We start from the raw sequence: 20547 nt of genomic DNA, 5'->3' as shown, positions 1-20547 counted from the left end.
CGGGGTGGTATTCTTCATGAACATGCGACGGATCGCCGCCACCGTTTCCGCCATCATGGCGGTCGAAGCCTGGAGGACTGCGTGGTCCGTCGACCATCAGGACCTCTGCCGCGGGGTCACTGCTACCGGACTCGGATGCGGTCTCAACGGAGCCAGTCGACAGATTGAACAGGCCGTAAAGATTTTCGTCGGGCTCAATTGCCGCAAACTGTGGGGCGGCCGACTGGCGAGCCGCTGCGTGCTTCGCCCACCGCTGGAGCCGCGACCGACCGAAACGCTTGCGTCGGCGGGTAGCGGGGAGCGAGGAAGCCACAGGAGCCGACCGATACTGGGTCGACGGCTGGCGGAGAAGAACGCCACGGACGCATGCGCGAAAGTGCGTAGCCCCGCGGACGGGGAGCGCGTCGACATCGAGTGGTGCCTCCTCGAGCCAAGCGGAGTCGTCGGCGACGAAGGTGAGCGCTCCGAGACGGATCTCACGCCCCTCGGCCAAACCTCCACCGGAAACCATGATGATGGGAGTCGGAGAAACTGCAACTTTCACCGGAAAAACGCTAAAACACCTGCCCCACGGTGGGCGCCAACTGTCGTGGTAGTAAGACTGACAGTACGAAGGGGGGTAGGTAATGGAGAGGCAGGTTCTAGCTACGGTGAAGTTGTTGACAGGTGTTTTACGTGTTCAGGCCCTTCTCTGAGGAAGTAACAGCCCTACGTCTCGGAGCCCGGAGGCGGTCGACTGGAATATGAATATGTATGTTACAGGGGGTGCGAACCCTTGTGCCAGAGGAGGGGGGTGGCTTATATAGAGTGCGCCAGGACCCCGGTCATCCCCCGACGCCAAGGGTTCAATGTGCGTTAAAACATGGCGTTACTGGTAACGCCAGCTATAAAGGACTATAAATGATCTTTAAAGCTTACAGAGTAAATACTCGACCGTTGCTGCAGTGTAGCCTTTAATCTTCTTCACGTCGAGTGTCGTCTGGCGCAGTCGAGTGCTTTGATTCTTTCGAGTGGAATGTCCCTCGTCGAGTGGATGAAGACATTCCCCTTGAGCTGATGGCTTTAGGGTAATGTCCTTAGGGCGGGTATCTAGGTTAGGCTTATGACCCTACCCAGGGATACAACCTCATCACGCAGTACGGCCAATTGGTTGTAGCAAAAAATTTAGCTGGTCATACCAAAAAAAAGGTAATGGTTGCAGCAAAAAACCATTGTCGCCGCTGTGACAAGACACGGAGTGGTCAGTTGGTTGTAGCAAATTTTGTCGGCGGTCGTAGCAAAAACCAATGACGGTTGCAACAATTCATCTCGCCGCCGTCACTTGTCGCAACTCCACCATGATGGATGTAGCAAAATTGAGGGCGGTTGCAACAAATAAAGGAACCACCGTAGTAGGTCGCAGCTCCGCCGTGATGGATGTAGCGAATCTGTCGCCGGTAGTAGCAAAATTCAACGACAGTTGCAGCTTCTGGCCCAGCTGGTTGTGGATTCCAGGGGTGGCGGATTCCGTAGCGGTGCTGTGGGGGCCCTCAGCCGGGCTGTAGCAGGATGTGATACCGGTTGTTTCACGAAGCAGTGTCGCCACGTCTTCGCCGACACTGGTTGTAGCTTTTTTTTTGCTGCATGTAGCTCCACGGCGGCGCTGGCGATGATGGTACGGCTTCTTGGAGCACGGCCATGCAGGGGAGGTCCGCAGGCGGTCGCCTTGCCGGAGCTAGGATGCAACAACACGTGCGAGAGGGAAGGAACGATGTAGGCGGACGAGCTCTTCGAGCAGATGAAAAAAGAGGAAGAAAAGACGATGCAAGGGATAAGATTTATGTGGACAAGCGGCGCCGGGGATAAAGACGTGCATGGGACCCACGTCCGCATGGCGCCCGTGCAGTGGACCGGTGCAAAGTTCCACCGGCGCACCGTTTGTAAATGTTACCCAATCGAAATTTGACCTTGCACACAACCGAACAAGCCGGTGTGTTGCGCAGCCGCTTCGTTGGCTTCTTCAAAACAAAACAAAACAAAGCAAAATAAACAAGGGTATCTGCGTTCATATGTTAATTTGGTACCTAAAGGTAGTTGTTCCATTCACGTTTCGGGAGTTGACATTGGACATGGGTGATTGCAACACCTGTACGTACGTACTTCCTTAAAGCAAGGTACCAGGTTATATTATCTCTGCACTATCTCTGTTCAATGTTCCAGTTTCATTTCCATGGCGAGGAGCGCAACAAGTAAGGTTTCATTTCCATGGCGACGAGCGCGCCAAGGATGAAAGACATGCACCGTATTACGGCACCTTTTCTCAAGAGGTATGATGAGTTCAGCCATGTCCATACTCTTTACATACCTTTACTACTCTTACCTGAGATTATACTACTCTTTCTTCAAGCAAAGGTTTTGAAGTGATTAGCTCTTCACGGGATCACGGGTTCTATGCATATCAATCGAGTTCTGCAATTTTCTTTCCTCTCGTGTTGCAATTTTTCGTGTAATAAGTATAGTTTTGAGTAGTGGGTTATGACTCTTAACGGCGGACATCTTCTAAAAGCTATAGGGTGTTATAGCGCTGTCTAAATTTTTTGTTCATGTGTCTGTACCAAAATCCCTTGGCGTAGGACCTTTTCTAAACACTAAAATACTCTTACGAAAAAGTGTTTTATAAAGTACACTAAAAGGTCACAAAAAGCAACGATGTATGTCTCCACAGGCTTGTTCGCACGAAATATAGAACACGGTTCATTTGCTATACTTTGATGGTCAAACACATTGTAACAGAAAGTGATAGTACAAGTATAGTATTAATGTGAAGATAAAAAACAAATGCACTACAAAGTACAGGTATTACTTGTCTCGGATATCAGCCTCACAATATCATATGCTAGTTTGTCTAAGCTATGTAGGAAATCATGTGGACAAAATTATTAAGACATATATGTTCAGTGTTTTCATCATCGGTGATAGAATAAAACCTACATAGTCGGGCCTTTCATCATGGGTCCTACGAATAACGGAATAAGACCTTCATAATCATGCCTTAAGGGTCCTAATCTAGTCTTAATACACAAATAAGATTCTAACATGCATTGTAAAGTAACATTCGGAATTATAGCAAAATAATAATGACTCATCCACAAGATGGATACAAACTACAAATTTGGACACTAATAGAAAAGAATAGAGCTCACCATCGGGGCCACTGCCACGACCGAAGAATGATAAACCACATATCGGGTCTACAACTATGCACACATGCGCGACAAACCTGGCATCCGATGGCCCGACGGAAGGCAACTACCGGATAGAATGGATGACGAGACAAAATGGTGGCGTCCATGGAGGGAGTGAAGGTGTGTGTGTGTGGGGGGGGGGGGGGGGGGGCGTCCACAGAAGGAGTGAAGGCGCGGCAGCCCCGGGCGATGGTAGATCTGCATCTTCGCACCGCATGATGCCAACCGTGGAGCCGGACTTTCTCAGAGCGATGGAGCCTGGACAGAGGGAAGGTAAAAGAGGAAAGTATATCTGATGGCCGGGAATAGTGATGGTGACGGGTTCATTGTAGAGGGGCAACAGTGCCAAAAACGGTCAGGAAAGAGTGGTGTTGGGGATGAGGAGTGAGGGTTTTCATTGTGGATGGCAGTGAACGATTGATTATAACATGCCACGACCAAAACAATACCGAGCCATGGGAAAATTAAGGGTAATTGAATTGACTACACAGACGGGTCAAATGTAGCAGCAGTGATTACATTTGGTCCTTTTTGATCATCGGGACAAGCTATCACTAACATGCCAAATTTAGACCGGTCTGTGATAAGCATCTTGCCAAGTCGAAGAGTCAATATCACTGACGCCTCTGGAGCTATCACTTAGGCTCGTCAATGGCGCGTGGTTAAGAGCTGATCCGTGATAAGGGGACTGTGCTATTTGGATCTGTAGTAGTGTTGCATATCAAATTTCAGCAGCCATATATGTTTGCATATCATTCCATCCATACTCACCTAGGTAAATAGCTAGCAACTAACAATACTATAATAACTTAATAACTAAACAATTAACCACTAAATATTTCACTTTTTTACCTTAATAAAGAAGCAAAAAATGGTGATTATCGAAGCTCACCTCAGTTGTCGCCGCCCCTTGGTAGAGGAAAAGCCGGTGGTGAACATGGTTGTCCGAGGCCGCGGGGATTTGGTTGAAGTGTGTCACCGAGAGGAGTGTTGGTGGAGAGGTGAGGGACGGCCAATGCTGGAGGCGGTCATGGAAGATGAGGTGGCGTGGTGGGGAGGCGTGGCGGTGGAAAGGAGGATCCGGTGGTGGAGGAGGTGGCGGCTAGCTAGATCATAGCCGAGCCGGCCGCGCATGCGGGTTTATACTTTATACTCCCTCCATTCCATAATGTAGTGCGCCACGCTTCCCGAGATTCAAATTTGACCGTAAATTTAACTGCCGAGACCGACTGTGGCAGGAGCAAAAATTATACCGCTGAATTCGTATTTTCGAAATGAATTCAGTGATATAATTTTTGCTCCCGCCGCAGTCGGTCCCGTTGGTTAAATTTATGGTCAAACTTGGATCCTGAAAAACGCGGGCGCACTACATTGTGGAATGGAGGGAAGTATCACGCACGAGATGAAGGGTCAACATTTTGATGAGTTCGTTTTGTCGGGAACTCTACAAAGATTATCTATGTGGTGAAAAAAATGGCTAATGAAAAGTACGCCGAGCCCCCTCTTACCGGCAGTCGGCAAAAGCGGCACGTCGTGATGGAGCAGATGGCACCTGCCGTCATCCCACGTGGCACCAACTTTGTTGGGCATTGTCCGTCTAGATTTCGGCGTAGGTCGCATAAGCCGAGTTTGTTTTATTTACCGAGTCTTAGTTGTCTGGATCTCGGCAATGACACGTCTTTATCTCCAGTCGCAGTGGTTGCCGAGGATTGTACTCGGCTTACATAGTGGTTGCCGAGAATCGATGATTTGGAACTCGGCGAAAGACTAAGCACTCGGCACAGATGGATTTTACAGTAGTGGAGACAACAATTTTGATTCTTTCCTTAGCATCTTATACTATTCGGTTCAACCAGATCTCACGCTTCCCTTCTGATAATGCCATAAGGCCTATGGCATGCCCAATGGCCACGATTCATATGCCATAAGACTAGCCGAGTATATTACCACTCTACCCGTGCAGACTGCAGAGCAGCATATCTTTTATAACTGATAAGTGATTTCTGAATGGCATATAGTTCTCATGATTGTCAAGTCCATGTCTGTTGGTCAACCCATCGTGCATGGAAAACATTTCAAAGCCTTTTCTCTAATTAAAATCTATTACTCAACCTTCACCTGCAAGTGCATCAGTACAGCAGCACATGCATCAAGTAAGTACATGGAAGCTAACACATGACAATGAAAACGAAGGCTTCACCACATTTTAGAAAAACAAAGAGGAGAAATCAAAGAGGAGATATAGACTAGATTCATCTCAGATGCCTATATTTTCTCAAAGAGTAGATGACAACGAATACGAAGGCTTCCCCAAAGTTTAGAAAAAGAAAGGAGAAATCAAATAGTGCAGATATAGACTAGATTCATCTCATCTCAATGGGTATGTATCAATAAGGAAGTACATGGAAGCTAACACATGAATCCAAGATGAGCACACTAAACTTTCCAAGACTTATATAGTTGCTCCTCAGAAAGATCTCTACAAAGTGACAAGTGAAGGTAAGCCAACTAATCCAAGTTTTACCCAGGGATGAGCACATTAAACTATGCGAGACTTTGTTACTCTCTCCAAGATTTCTGCTATGATAGCAGGGCATGATCTTTTCAAGTGCACATACCCTTGGCCTGAAATCACAGCAGCCATTCTATTCGAAGAGATGACAAATTCAATGCAGGCTTCTTTGAGCCTGCTGCAGTGATGCTGGTCAGCTAGAGCTAACGTGGTTGCCACAGTCTTGACACGAAGTCTTCTGCAGAGAATGCCTTCGCATATCATCTTCATCCTTTCCATGGCGTACCGATCTGCAGCCACCAGTAAATGCTTAACCGTGTCATCATTGAGGTTGTCCCGAGAAGGCAATGAGTCCGTGTAGATGAAGCGAAGCAATTCCTTGAAAGCAGCAGGCTGCACATCTTCCACGGTTATGTTGCGTGCCGTCCGACTTCCCATCGGTCCATAGAGCTCTGCCTTGAAGACCGGTGACCGCATTGCAAGCACAATCTTATGTGCAGGGAAAGTCTCCCCTCTAACATTGAATGTCACGTCTGTCTCCTCCTCGGTCTCTAGCCATGTTCCGAGATTATCTGCCAAGTCTGAGGGTGGCACCTGGATCTCCATGGCATCGGCAACAAGCGGCACATTGCTGATCACACTGAGATCGCACTCAATTATAAGATGGTCATAACGCAGGTAAGGTGACTTCTCCAGCTCACCCTTTTTCATAAAAGTATGAACACCCCAAGTATATTTGTTCTTAATGGGGTCGACGGAATCAAACACTTCGGGTGATTCCAAGCAGGACGTCACCGACGTTGACAGCCCGTTGGCCTGGTTGACCAACCTCAAGTCGAAGAGCGCCCTAGCCTTAGCACCCTTGCTCAGGAGCTCCACGTATACTGAGACATGGTCCTCGATCTCCCTATCTCCGTCAGGGTAGTAGCGGATGCACCATTCGTACCCGCCAACGGAGGTGCGAGGGGACCGGATGAATTTGCCGGCGCCCATGCCCTTATGCAGGCTGTACCCGACGATGTCGAATACGAGCATGGCCCGCGCAATGACAGGGGTGCACCTCGACGCCCTCCTTTCTGTCGGCCTCTGCGATGATGCCATCGATCGTGGGAGCTACGGTGGAGATCGAGGGCGATGAGAGAGCTAGGGGATGGGAACAGCGACGAGAGGGGGAAGGTAGGCGGGCGGCGCCATCAGGCCGGAAGTCAAGGGTTTGGGCGAGCGACGGAGACGAGGGTTGCGAGCCGAAGACCTCCGTTTATCCGCCGCCACGTTCCTTCCGCGCGTGCCTGCCGCCGCAGTTCACGTTGGATCACCTCTCCACGGCCCAAAACAAAACCCAAGGAGCCACGCATGCATATATCGGTCATCCCATGGGCCGTGGCCTTTGCTGTGTGTCCAACTCCGGATAAAGGATAGTACTTTATATTATTTCAACTGTTTCTCAGAAAAAAATATTTCAACTAAAAAAAGGATAGTAGTATACATTATTGTTTATTACCCCTCAAAAAAGATTATTGTTTATTATCTGTGTGCAGCATGTCCCGGCGACATGCTTTCACAATTGGGCTTCGAGGACGAGAATATTGTCGAGATGGTGGAGACAGCGGCGCTAGCAATTGAAGCCAGTGACGTCAACAGCTCAAAACTGTCCATGTATGTAAACATAAACACTTAAACATTGTTGGGGTTAGCTTGGTATAAGCACATTTCTGTGACATCGCTTGACATCACACACTACATGTAGCTTTGCCACTGGGTGGAGACGGCTAGACATCTTGCAACAGAAGGAACCCGATCTTCACCAGGGGTGCAATGTTGTGCCCCACAAACCAAGCGCAAGGTCGAGAAGATATTGTCAGAAACCTCGATGGTATGGTGTGCCATCTCAGTCACACCACCTCCCAGGGGCAAGTTCGTGCTCGAGGACAGGCTCATCAAATCGAATGTGCGGTGCCATTGCCATGTCAATGGATGGGCCGCCTTCTGCGCGGAGTTGAGGGCGAAGCATATTCTCTTTGATCTCAATACGGGGTCGTCGGGCAGCGGCTCCTCAAACTGGGGCACCATTTCGGCGATGGCTCTCCTGCCGTTAGATCTCTGCTTCTCATGTCTGCCTGCCTGGACCTACACCGCCGCTTGACTTCTGTGGCTTCGCAAACATAAGTAAGCTCAAGCTTGACTGTTAAGAGATGTCCAATACCAGCTGCTCGACTACACCTTTGCATAGCTTCATGGAGTGCAGAACCCTCTGTTGGTGCCGGCTCCTCGCAGTGCCGCTTCTTCTACCTCTTGTTGCCCCTCACAACTCTCTCTCTCTCTTCTTCTCTCATGAAAACACACGCGCACACACACACACACATACATACATCAAGGAAGTGGAACCCATTGGCTTCGCCAAAGAGGCTTCCCAGGTGAGCACACAATGGCTACATATTATCTTCTGGCCCTCACGGCCTCTCTTTTCCATTTACTCTATGCAATATATACACAGGAAGGTAGGCACTCAGGCCAAGCAAAACTCATGCCACTAGCCCACTAGCGCTACGGCCTACAAGCACGGCCATGTCCAATCAACCCATGCACTAACTAGTTACTCCCTCCGTTCCTACATAAAAGTCTTTTTAAAGGTTTCAAATGGACTACAACATACGGATGTATATAAACATATTTTAGAGTGTAGATTCACTCATTTTGCTCAGTATGTAGTCCCTTGTTGAAATCTCTAAAAAGATGTATATATATTTAGGAATGGAGGGAATACTAGTTACAGCCTACATGCATGCCCATACCAACATTCCTTGACGTCCAGCCACATGACCTGGACAACATGCATCCCACGTACTCATCTACTCATGCAGCTAACAACTTCCTAACAGACTCGGCCACTCACCCGTGCTTGACTTGTACATCCTTGTTCATCAGTTCATGCAGCGCCCGTCTCACACGGATGCACCACTTCCTGCAGCATTTGGCATCTCGCCGCCTTTGTCGTATCACATGACCATCTCCGGCATCTCGCCTTGCACACTGCTGAACCAAAACTACCTATGTAGCCGCACAGCAACCTACAGCTAAACTGCACGCAATATTCAAAAGTAAAGATGCAGATACATCATGACAAGATTAGTTCTAACACCCTCGATGCAACTTGCTGTGACACCATGGTGATTCTATTTATTCAATGCTGTCGGAAGTTGACACTCCTGTTGTTATGTTCTGCTTCATCTTTAACCACAGTTGTTCGGTCTATCACCGATTGGAGGACCTGTTCAATCCAGCACCATGCTGCAACCAAGGTAATGTAACTGTACCAATCGTCTATATATACAGTCTTCACGCAAATTTGTTAAGCTTTTGAAAGATTATTTATAACAAGGGATCAAGGTAGGAAATAATTAAGCCTGGAGTACTCTTTGCTGCAGATCAATCAGGTCCATGGGTTAGATCGAGCCAGCTTCAGCTGTAAATAAACCTGGAGATGTCGATTCAATACTTCAATGGGATTAAGGTAATCCATGCATGCATCTCGATCTTCAGCGACTGATACTGGAGCTTAAGTGCTTAACTGAGATTTGCATCTATTATATATTGACTGTTCAATTTTGTGAGCTTTCTCATGTTTCACTTCTGTTTGAGAAGAAGATTTAGTTCAGCTGTGCCATTCAATAAGCCAATTGCATGCATTTAATCATGTTTCTAAATAGGACTAGCGTGTAGTAGTATATGACCCATCTGTTGGGAGTTGCTATCATTTCTGTTGTTGGCATGGTTTTCTATATATACAAGCATTTTGCCATTGATTTTTCTTTATGAATTTAGATGATACTCCCTTCATTCCATTCCAAAATGTAGTGCGCACAGCCTCACAAGCTTTTGGAGATTTAAGTTTGACCATAAATTTAACCAATAAATGAGAGTTATGTGTCATAAAAATGATACCATTGAATTCGTATTACTCCCGCAATTTTTATTTACTCCGCATATTAGAGTTGACTAAAGTCAAACTTACTAAAATTTTATCAAGTTTATAGAAAATAATATGAATATTTACCATAACAAATCTATATGAAGTGGAAGTATATTCAAGAATAAATCTACTGGTATTGATTTGTTATTGTATATGTTAATATTTTTGTCTATAAACTTTGTCAAAATTTATAAAGTTTGACTTTGACCAAACCTAATACGCAGAGTAAATAAAAACGGAGGGAGTACAAAGAAGTTTTCAATGGTATAATTTTTCAGTAACTTGATTTATATATTATTGGTCTAATTTATGGTCAAACTTAAATTTCAAAAAACGTGTGTGCACTACATTATGAAATGGAGGGAGTAGTAAATTATTTACAATTCAGTTTAAGCGGTTGATCTCTAGCATTATAAAAACATCTATATATTCCTAACAAAGTGTGTACTAAAATAAGCAACACACTAAGCGTATATTAATTAGCTGTATATTTCCATGTATTATCACTATAGTTAAAATGTGCCTCACAACTTGAAACAAAGTAGTGGAGAAAACAAAGGTAAAAGTGATGAACCTCATTCAGTTATTGTTATACATTGTAGATCATCGAGATCAAGGCAAATGCTATCAATGCTGCAGCAGGAGAGATACTTGCTATCCTGGAGAGTACGAGCAAACATGAACCAAATATCTACTTCCATGGCTGGGGTGGCCTCGGGGCATCCACTGCTCTGAGAGTGGTAGCCCAATGCTTGAAATCATCTACTGCTGAAGAAATGAACTTTGACAAGGTTGTCCATGTGGATTGCTCATTGTGGCAAAGCATGAGAGCCCTGCAAAAGGCAATTGCTGAGGAGCTAGAGCTTCCCCAATCGCTGATGGCCATCTTCGATCAACACGACGAGGAGGATGATTTCAACGGGATTGACCAAGGCTCTAGAGGGGTGATACTGGATGTCACGGCGGAGATCTTCAGAAAGCTTTTTAACAGTACATTTGTGGGGATTTTTCACAATGGGAGCAACAACTACATTAATTTGTACGACTGTGGTGTCCCTATAACAGAATTTTTGAGTAACAAGGTGTTGTGGACATGGGGAACAGGTTTTCGGCTTCTCTATGAAAAACTGGAAGGTGAACTGGTAAATGCTAAGCCTGATATTTTCATGGAAGTTGTACAATGGCAGGATCATGCAATGCATGAAGAGGCTGCAGATGTTGCCAGGTACATGGGTGTTCTTCAGCTGACATGATAGTTGAGTGCTTCCACTATGCCTGGGCACGAAGATTTGTCGGTCGTATCGACTGGGAAATGCATGCTTCAAATTATTGGGTATGCGATGGGATTGTACAAGGACAAGACAATAAATCTGCATGGGAGGTTGGTAATGCTCTGCAGAGAAACATACACTTAGACTGGATTATGGAGCACGTTGGCATTGAAGAAAAGATTGATGCTTGCATTTCCATTCCTAATGACCGTTGGGTTTCAGCCACACACCAAGCCCAGCTACATGATGGTAATGGTGTGTTGCCTCCTCGGGCAACATCCTTCTTCCTCCTGGCAGAGAAATCAAATTGTAGGAGGGTGATATTACCAGCTTTCATGTTCCCAGACAACAATAGGCTGCGCGTGTTACATTTGACTTGGTGCACCTTCAGTTTTACATCTCCTCCCTTCCTCTGTTGCAGCCACCTAAGATTCCTCCTGCTAGACCATTGCACAGATGATGTCAGAGAGGAGCATCATCAAAGCAACAACCATAACGGATCATGTTTTCAAAAGCTATGGGTGCTGGACCTGAGGAATACGGACTGGTACTCAAATAAGATGATGTATTTAATGGATGAACTCGGGGAGCTGAATGTGGAGAGAGTCAAGGATTGGAGGATAGTTGATCTGTGTGGAGGTAGAACTAGCCTTGACAGGCTTCGAGTAACAGCTGACACGGACTCTACAACAGAAATAGTCAGGCAACAGCTAGTCCCTAACCTGTCCAGCTCAAGACATCTTAAGACAATTATCCTTGACAACTGTGTTGGATTGGAAAAAGTTATCCCCAATGTTCTGCCCCCGTCGCTCGAGTCATTTAGCTTCATTATCAATGGGGCTGCTATTTCTAAGATATCTAGCATCTCGTTTCGGGGCCTCGTTAAATTGAAGAGTGTGCTGCTGAGAGGCTTGATGGAGAGCCTCCAGGAGCTGGACCTCTCTAGCACAGCCGTGAAAACCCTCGACCTCAGAGAAGTGGTAGCACTGAACCTCAAGCGGCTCATCCTGTTGGGTTGCGAGAAGCTGCAAGCAATACAATGGCCGCCAAGAGACAGAAGGACAAAGATGTTGGAGGTGTTGCGCATTGACACGATCTGATCTGGATCATCTGGCCTAGCTAATTGGGAAGAAAAGGCCAAAGAGACTAGTGCTGCTACAGGATCGTCATGTATTGTTGCAATTGCTGCTACAAAGCAAGTTGCATCCTTTAATAGGTACATATCTATAAGGGATGCTAGGATCCTGAGGTCGCTAGTAGCCGTCGAAGAGCATTTCAACTATAGGTGTGGACATTTGGAGATGACATCGTCACCTGCAAGTAGTGTCACTGTTGGTGGTGGCGAATGCGCTCAGGTAATTAGCCAGCCCAATAATTATTTGTACACAAGAGATATCATATTTCAAGACCTCCTGCAAGCTGTTGCCGCTAATGAAGGTGCAATCGGGTGGATGTGGCCTGCCGCACCTGATCTTGCTCCTGAAAAATTCACGGATTGGTACATCCACATAAAAGATGAAGATGAGATGAAGAGTGGATTACTACAACAGCAGGGCAGTACCCAAGGAACTAGCACTGGTGCTTCTTTAATCCCTAATTTTATACACGACAATGCTAAGACGTTGCATGTGCATGATAGCTTATCCATCACCAGCATTCTAAACCCACGGGATTCAACTTGGAACTGGCTTGAACGGTGCCGAGTTGAGAGGTGCCCCAAGCTAAGCTCTGTCTTTGCTAGTCCCACACAAAGTGATGATGATGGCGATTTCGTATATTTTTATGGGCTGACAACATTCTGGGCATCTCAACTCCTGATGGCACGCTACATCTGGAACTGGAGTACAATTTGGCTACTCGATGGAAGTTCCTTTCAATACCTAGAATTCCTGCACCTAGACAATTGCCCGAGGCTGATTCATGTGCTCCCCTTATCCGCGTGTATGGCTACCTTGCGTCGCCTAGTGACCCTTGAGATAGTGTGTTGTGGAGATCTCATGGAGATCTTCCCTTTGGACCCTGATGAGTACCAGGAGGAGCAAACAGTTATAGAGTTCCCTAAGCTGAGGTACATCCACCTGCATGATCTCTCCAGGCTGCATCGCATCTGTGGAAGTAAGATGTTAGCGCGAAAGCTTGAGACTATCAAGATAAGGGGTTGCTGGAGCCTCAAGTTCTTGCCTGCCGTTTATAAGCAATGTCCCAAAGTGGACTGCAAGAAGGAACGGTGGGACAACTTGGGGGGGGGGGGGGGGGGGGGGGGGGGTGTGCCAACCACCACCCTTCGCTCTACAAGCTGAGGCACTCGAGGTACTACAAGAAGGCCCAGCAGCCTAGAGGCACCATACTCAGGTGAGATTTTTTTTTTCAAAAAGCGCTGAGATATATTTGGCTCCATCTTTCTATTCATTAATAATTAACTTAGTGTGCTAGTCAGCCTAGTTTCCTCATCATCCTCTCAGTGCTACTTTACTACAGTAATTTATATAGTTAATCAATCATCTCATTGACCATTTATTATGCTGCACTGCAAGTAATCCATCCCTTCTGTGAGGTGAGCTTCAGCTTGCTTGAATGCCACATGCATGTCGGGCTACAAGGTTGAAGAATTCTTGACAATATATGGCTGTGTGTATTTTCCCTGCCCATATTCATGTTGCTTGATTGGTTTTTGTGTGCTCTGCAACAATCTACATTGTCATGATGTTGTATCTTCTAGTTTGGTTTGGTTCGGTCAGCTTTGCTGGACCGACCCATTTATTGCATCAAAGCAAGTATTTTATCATCTGGTTGGATAGATGATGGTACAGTCGTTGAGCAAGAGAGAACCCCATAAATAAGAAGTAGCATTCAGCTTAATTATGCAGTATGGGCACGGGTGTGCTCATATTGGTGCTACATATGCTCTCTCTGCCTGTGTGGTATGTGATTTGTCGGCTATAGCGACTGATTGTTGTAATAATTTGTTGTACTATGACTTCCATACGTAATGCTGATGAAGATTTTTATGTTGTGTTCTTTTTGCAACAGTTGTGCATTGTTATAAATCCGCTGCTTTATGTTTGCTTTGTTCTGGGTTGATCGATGACTGTATTAGTTTGCTTTATGCTTTGCTTTAGTCCTGGATTTGGAAGTGGAACGCGCTTTAGAAATGCTTCGAAACTTAGCAGTGGTTAAACCCATGAATGATTCTGACATAGATGTGTTGGGAGTCATGGTGCTCGATAGCCTTTGTGCGGATCTTGCACCATCCCTTCCTGAGACAGAGGAAGAGGATGATACTTTCGAGGCTGAGGTAGTTAGGTCCACGGAGCCCGGTTGTGAGGACATGGTGGAGGATCAAAACAAACCTAAACGCAAGTGAAAGCGGACGATTTACCCTGCTTCGGTGGTGCATAGAAGTTCTAGGATCCGTACCTCTAAAAAATTTCATGACGAAATATGAGAGGAATTTTTTGGAATAGCGGAGGTCTGAAAGACTTGGCTAAAAGAAGGTTTCTTGCGGATGCTTCTATCGAGCATAGGTTGGATTTCATTGCTCTCTCGGAAACTGGTAGAGATAATTTTTCTCCACAGTTTCTCAGTACTTTATCGGGGGGTGTTGATTTTGATTGGCACTGCCTCCCTCTGAGAGAAAGATCGGGTGGGATCTTACTTGGAGTTAGATGCGAATCATTGGAAGTCCACAGCGTAGTGATGGGAGATTTCATTGTTAAGTTTCGGGTTAGATCAAAGGTCGATGGGTTTAATTGGGCACTGGTGGCGGTATATGGTGCCACATAGCCCGAACTCAAACCAGAGTTCCTGGCAGATCTTGTTCGAATTTGCGGTTCCGAGCAACTCCCAATCTTGGTTGGGGTGATTTCAACATTATTAGAAGAAGAGAGGAAAAGAACAATGATAATTTCGACGGCAGGTGGTCGTTCATGTTTAATACAATTATTGAAAGCTTGGATCTGCGAGAGATAGAGCTTTCGGGTAGAAAATTCACCTGGGCTAATACCTTGCCAATCCCGACGTTCGAAAAGCTGGATCGAGTCCTCACGAGCGTTGAATGGAAATAGAAATTTCCCTTGGTAACAGTCTAGGCGCTGTCGCGGGGAATATCTGATCACACGCTTTTACTGGTTGACTCTGGTGAGGCAACCCACATGGGAAACAAAAAATCCTTTTCTTTCGAATTGGCATGGTTTGAGAGAGAAGGATTCTTTGATCTGATAGCCAGGGAATGGGCTAAGGATGCAGGAGGTAGGACTTCGGTTGAGCGATGGCAGAATAAGATAAGGCACTTGAGAAGTTTCTTGTGTGGGTGGGCTAAGCATCTTAGTGGGATATAGAAGGTTGAAAAGGAAAGGCTCCTTACACTTATTCAGTCCCTAGATTTAAAAGCCGAGTCCACCCTTCTAGAGACCACGGAGCTTCATACTAAATTAGATGCGGAGATGAGATTGAAAGAACTTCTCCGTGAAGAGGAATTGAAGTGGGCGCTGCGAGCTAAGGTTCGCAAAGTTGTCCAGGGGGACGCGAACACTCAATTCTTTCACATGATCGCCAACGGCAAGCATAGAAAGAAAAAGAATATTTCAGCTTGAGCAAGACGAAGGAACGATTGTAGGACAGGAAAACCTAAAATTATACATAACCGAATATTACAAGCAGCTCTTTGGGCCTCCGGAGAATAATTGTGTGTCCCTGGATGAGTCTAGGATTGAGGATGTTCCTCAACTTACTGCTGATGAGAACGATATTTTGGTTGCCCCATTCTCGGAGAAAGAGGTGTTTGAAGCTATTTCACAAATGAAAAATAATAAGGCTCCAGGGCCGGATGGATTTCCGGCGGAGTTTTATAAAAAGTGTCGGCATATTATTAAGGGGGATTTGATACCAATGTTCCATGATTTATTCTCTGGACAACTTCAGTTGTTTCACTTGAATTTTGGAATGATAACTCTGCTTCCTAAGAAAACAGAGGCTCTGAGAATTGAGCAGTTCAGGCCGATCTGTCTTCTTAACGTTAGTTTCAAAATTTTCACCAAGGTAGGGACTAATAGGCTCACACAGATTTCGCATTCTACGGTGCAGCAGTCTCAAACTGCTTTCATGCCGGACAGAAACATCCTAGAAGGAGTTGTGGTCCTTCATGAAACGCTCCACAAAATTCACACGAAAATACTCGATGGAGTTTTCTTCAAGGAGGATTTCGAGGAAGCGTACGATAAAGTCGAATGGACTTTTCTTCAACAAACATTGCGTATGAAAGGTTTTGATCCAGCCTGGCGTCGCCACGTAGAATCTTTCACGCAAAAAGGGAGCGTTGGAATTAAAGTGAACGATGACATAGGTCATTGTTTCCAGACACATAAGGGCCTGAGACAAGGTGATCCGATGTCTCCTATATTGTTCAACATTGTAGTCGATATGTTGGCAATTATTATAGGAAGGGCTAAGGAGGCTGGTCAGGTAGGTGGACTGGTGCCTCATCTAGTTGATGGAGGTGTGTCTATCCTACAGTACGCCGATGATACTGTCATCTTTATGGAGCATGACTTGGCAAAAGCGAGAAACATGAAGCTGGTGTTATGCTTATTTGAACAATTGACCGGGTTAAAGATTAACTTTCATAAAAGCGAGTTGTTCTGCTTTGGAAGGGCCAATGAGGAACAAGAGGCTTATAGGCAATTGTTTGGGTGTGAATTGGGGGGCTTTACCTTTTACATATTTAGGTATACCAATTCATCATCGTAAGCTGACAAACAGAGAATGGAAGTGCATTGAGGATTGATTTGAGAAGAAACTGAGCTGTTGGAAGGGCAAGGTCATGTCGTAGGGAGGCCGATTAATTCTTATTAATTCGGTTCTCACGAGTATGCCTATGTTTCTCTTGTTGTTTTTCGAGGTTCCAGTTGGAGTTAAGAAAAGGCTGGACTTCTATTGATCCCGATTTTTCTGGCAGAGTCATGAACTAAAACAAAAATATAGACTCGCCAAATGGGACATTATTTGTAGATCAAAAGACCAAGGGAGTCTTGGCATTGAAAATCTTGAAGTCAAGAACAAATGTCTTCTCAGCAAGTGGCTGTCTAAGTTATCTATTGAGACGGAGGCCATTTGGGCGCAGATTCTCCGTAGTAAGTACCTCCACTCCAAAACTTTGTTCCAGGTGACAGGGAGGCCGACGGACTCGCCTTTTTGAAAAGGGCTGATGAGAGTTAAATCAGTTTTTTTCAATCGGACAAAGTTTATAATCGGAAATGGTATCACCACGCGATTCTGGGAGGATACTTGGCTAGGGGAAACACCTCTTGCGCTGCAATATCCGTCTCTTTATAGTATTGTTCAACGAAGAGACGCTTTTGTTGCAACAGTACTTCAGGCCATCCCTCTCAATATTCAATTCAGGAGGACGCTTGTCGGAAATCATTGGGAAGGTTGGCTTCATTTAGTGAGTAGACTGATGGAGGTTTAGCTGTCTCAACAGCCCGATCAGTTGCGCTGGAAGCTTACTAGGACTGGAGAGCTCATAGTTAAATCGATGTATCTCGATGTTATCGATTCTAACTCCATTCCTAGTTCCAAATATATTTGGAAAGTCAAAGTTCCTTTAAAAGTTAAGGTGTTTATGTGGTTTGTCCATAAACAAGTCATTTTAACTAAGGACAATGTGATAAAGCGTAACTGGACAGGACCTACTAGATGCAGTTTTTGTGATCGGGATGAAACTATGAAACACCTTTTTCTTGACTGCCTGTTGGCAAAAGTTCTATGGCGGACGGTACGTATAGCCTTTAACATTACTCCTCCGAATTCTGTCAGCACGTTATTTGGGACGTGGCTTAAAGGGATAGAGTCTGAAACAGCAGGACACATTCGAGTAGGAGCATGTGCTTTATTGTGGGCAGTCTGGAACTGCAGAAATGATTTGTTTTTAACAGAACAACAAATATTCATTTTTTGCAGGTTATCTTCCGAGTCACTGCGTTGATCCGTATGTGGTCGCTACTCACTCCGACGGAGGCCGGGGAGCGTTTGGTTATTGGATCTATCCGGTGGGAGATGGTAGTACGGGATATTTTCAACCGGTTTGGATGGCGGTCATGTAATAGGATAGTCAATTAGTTTCCCTATCTTTCTTTTACCAGCCGGTTGTGGCTTTATGTCTACTTTTATTTGGCTCTCTGTGAGCTTTTCTTTGCTTTCGATGAGACTTTAAGACTTTTGTTGAACCTATTTGATATTTAATTAAGTTGGCCGTATGCATCGTTCCGATGCAGAGGCCGGGGTGACTCACCTTTTCGGAAAAAAAATTAGTTTGTATATGTATCATGCAAAGAGCTCCTCTTTTCTTTTTCATTACTGGCTATCTGAGCAGCAAGCGGTCAATGCTGATTAATAATCATCTAAGTTTGTATAACCATACAAAGTATGATATATTAGCTTTTTAATAATTGTATTAAGTTTTTGAAACAAGATTATATATTTAGAGGCATGCATGTACATATCATTCTCATCTATGCATCTTCATTTAGTTATTTCCAGAAGATCATCACCAGATTAAGCTAGCGAGGAAAACAGAGCCACAGCACATATACACAGAGTTGAGTATCTAAAGTATATACGATAATATGAGCTTGTGCTAATTAAGTGGCAACTGGGCAAAGCAGAACCATGCCTTTTTTGTAGTTTTGGCGAGTATCACTGTTTGATGCTAATGCAAGTCGAAATATAAATTCGGTTGGGATTTTATTTTCAATCTGAAAAGAAACAGCCCAATATTAGCTTATAGGGTCTCAGTTCACTCTGTTTTGGAGACAAATATGATACGTACTAATTTAGATGCAAAGTCTGGACAAGGAGAAGCAGAGCAAGACCTAGAGTGGAATCTCAAGTTGTACCAAAACTCCATGACCGAAAGCCGATGAATCCCCTGCATACAAACCAAGGAGAAGCAGAGCTTTGGTTGCGTTACTGCAAATTTTGAACAGCTCTTGCTAAGATTGGCTTGTACAGTTGGAATCTTGTCGATCTCAGTCTGAACCATTCGTCTCCTGCCCCAGCTGTTTGACCCGCTGTTGGTGTACACGGCTGCTGACTCCTCTGCTTCCCGTGAACGTGAGGCACAACAGAGTTCCTCACAAATAAATGGGTGGGCTTCCATGTTTATCACGTCACACGAGCCCACCAAATCTGTATCATCATGTTACAAAATTGCACAACGTATTACAAACAAACGTATTCTCTCTTTCTCACGAAATGGAAGCAGAATAGCTCGGATGTATATATAAGTTATTATTCACCCGAGATAATCTTACAATCATTTCATAAATAAATTACATTTTAAATATAAATAGTTACATTCATATTGATTCACTGCATATAAATAGTTACAATCGTTTTATATCGCTTCATAAATTTGACATGAGAAGCAAAAATATAGGTCATAAGACTAGAAAAATTGCACTTTATGTATATTTTACACTATATTTTTACGTTCACAATTTTACGTAGCACAAAATATTTATTACGGCAGTTATTTATTATCTTCTGTTCTCTTTTCACGTCTGAAATAAGACAAAATGTACGGAACCTAAAATTATGATGCATTGATGTTAAAAGGGTTGGGGGGGGGGGGTTGAAGAATAACTATTCCACAATCCTCCCCCTCTATTTTAACATCAATGCACCGTAATTTTATGTTTCGTAAATTTTGTTTTATTTCATAAGTAAAAAGAGAATGTAAGAAAAATATATAATTTCCGTAAAAATATTTCATGTTACGTAAAACTACAAACGTAAAAATATAGTGTAAAATATACATAAAACACAATTTTTCTTGTCTTATGACCTATATTTTTCCTGTAACGGTTTGGCACCTTTTAAATCACCCCCACAAATAACTGCACATGTTCTTGCTGCCCCGGTTGGCGCCAGGTTTTAAATTGCAAGCCCGACTCCTCCTTTCATTTGTGCTTGACTCTCTTAGTTGTTGCAGTGGAAGATTTTGGAGTTGGCCGTGCAAGCAATAGAAGGGGCAATCTATTTTTTCGATGAAGGGTGGACTTTATTAGCTCAAAATGGAGCATTAAGATAATACAAACATAATGAGCACACACCCGGCCTCTTCATAGCTAGGATGCACACAGCCAACACCAACGCACAACACAAAAACACACCGACAAATAACAAAGTCAAATAAGACCAAAACTATGCCTAGGCGACGAAAAAAAACAAAGGATCAGATCCGCCATCAGCAAACTACATCAATGACCATATCCGCACCATCCATCTCATGACATTACATGATTGACGAGATTTTTCAACAGCAACGCCTTCAGGAAGGAATGAGCTCAAGCTTCGCCGTCACCGGATTCAACCACTCAAGGTCAAAATCTAAGTTTTCACCCTGAAGAATTAGACCGAGCATATCCGAGCAATGCCTTCAAGAAGTTAACGATGTAAAAGTATCGTCATTGCCAGATATAACCAACTCGGATCAGACCTAGGCTTTCGCCCCGGAGCTCGAGACTAGGTGCTCGAGAAGCACCACCGTCAATGTCCCTTATGTGTTGTCGC

The 20547-nt window shown here is 44.8% G+C and overlaps 1 pseudogene; it reads left to right on the top strand.

The window, feature by feature from the left end:
- Positions 1-626: 626 nt before the first annotated feature.
- On the top strand, positions 627-13333 carry LOC123170104 (uncharacterized; annotated as a pseudogene).
- The last annotated feature ends 7214 nt before the right edge of the window (positions 13334-20547 follow it).

The sequence above is a fragment of the Triticum aestivum genome, chromosome 7D, assembly GCF_018294505.1.
Source record: "Triticum aestivum cultivar Chinese Spring chromosome 7D, IWGSC CS RefSeq v2.1, whole genome shotgun sequence".
Lineage (NCBI taxonomy): Eukaryota > Viridiplantae > Streptophyta > Magnoliopsida > Poales > Poaceae > Triticum > Triticum aestivum.
This window is presented reverse-complemented; position numbering and strand designations above follow the sequence as displayed.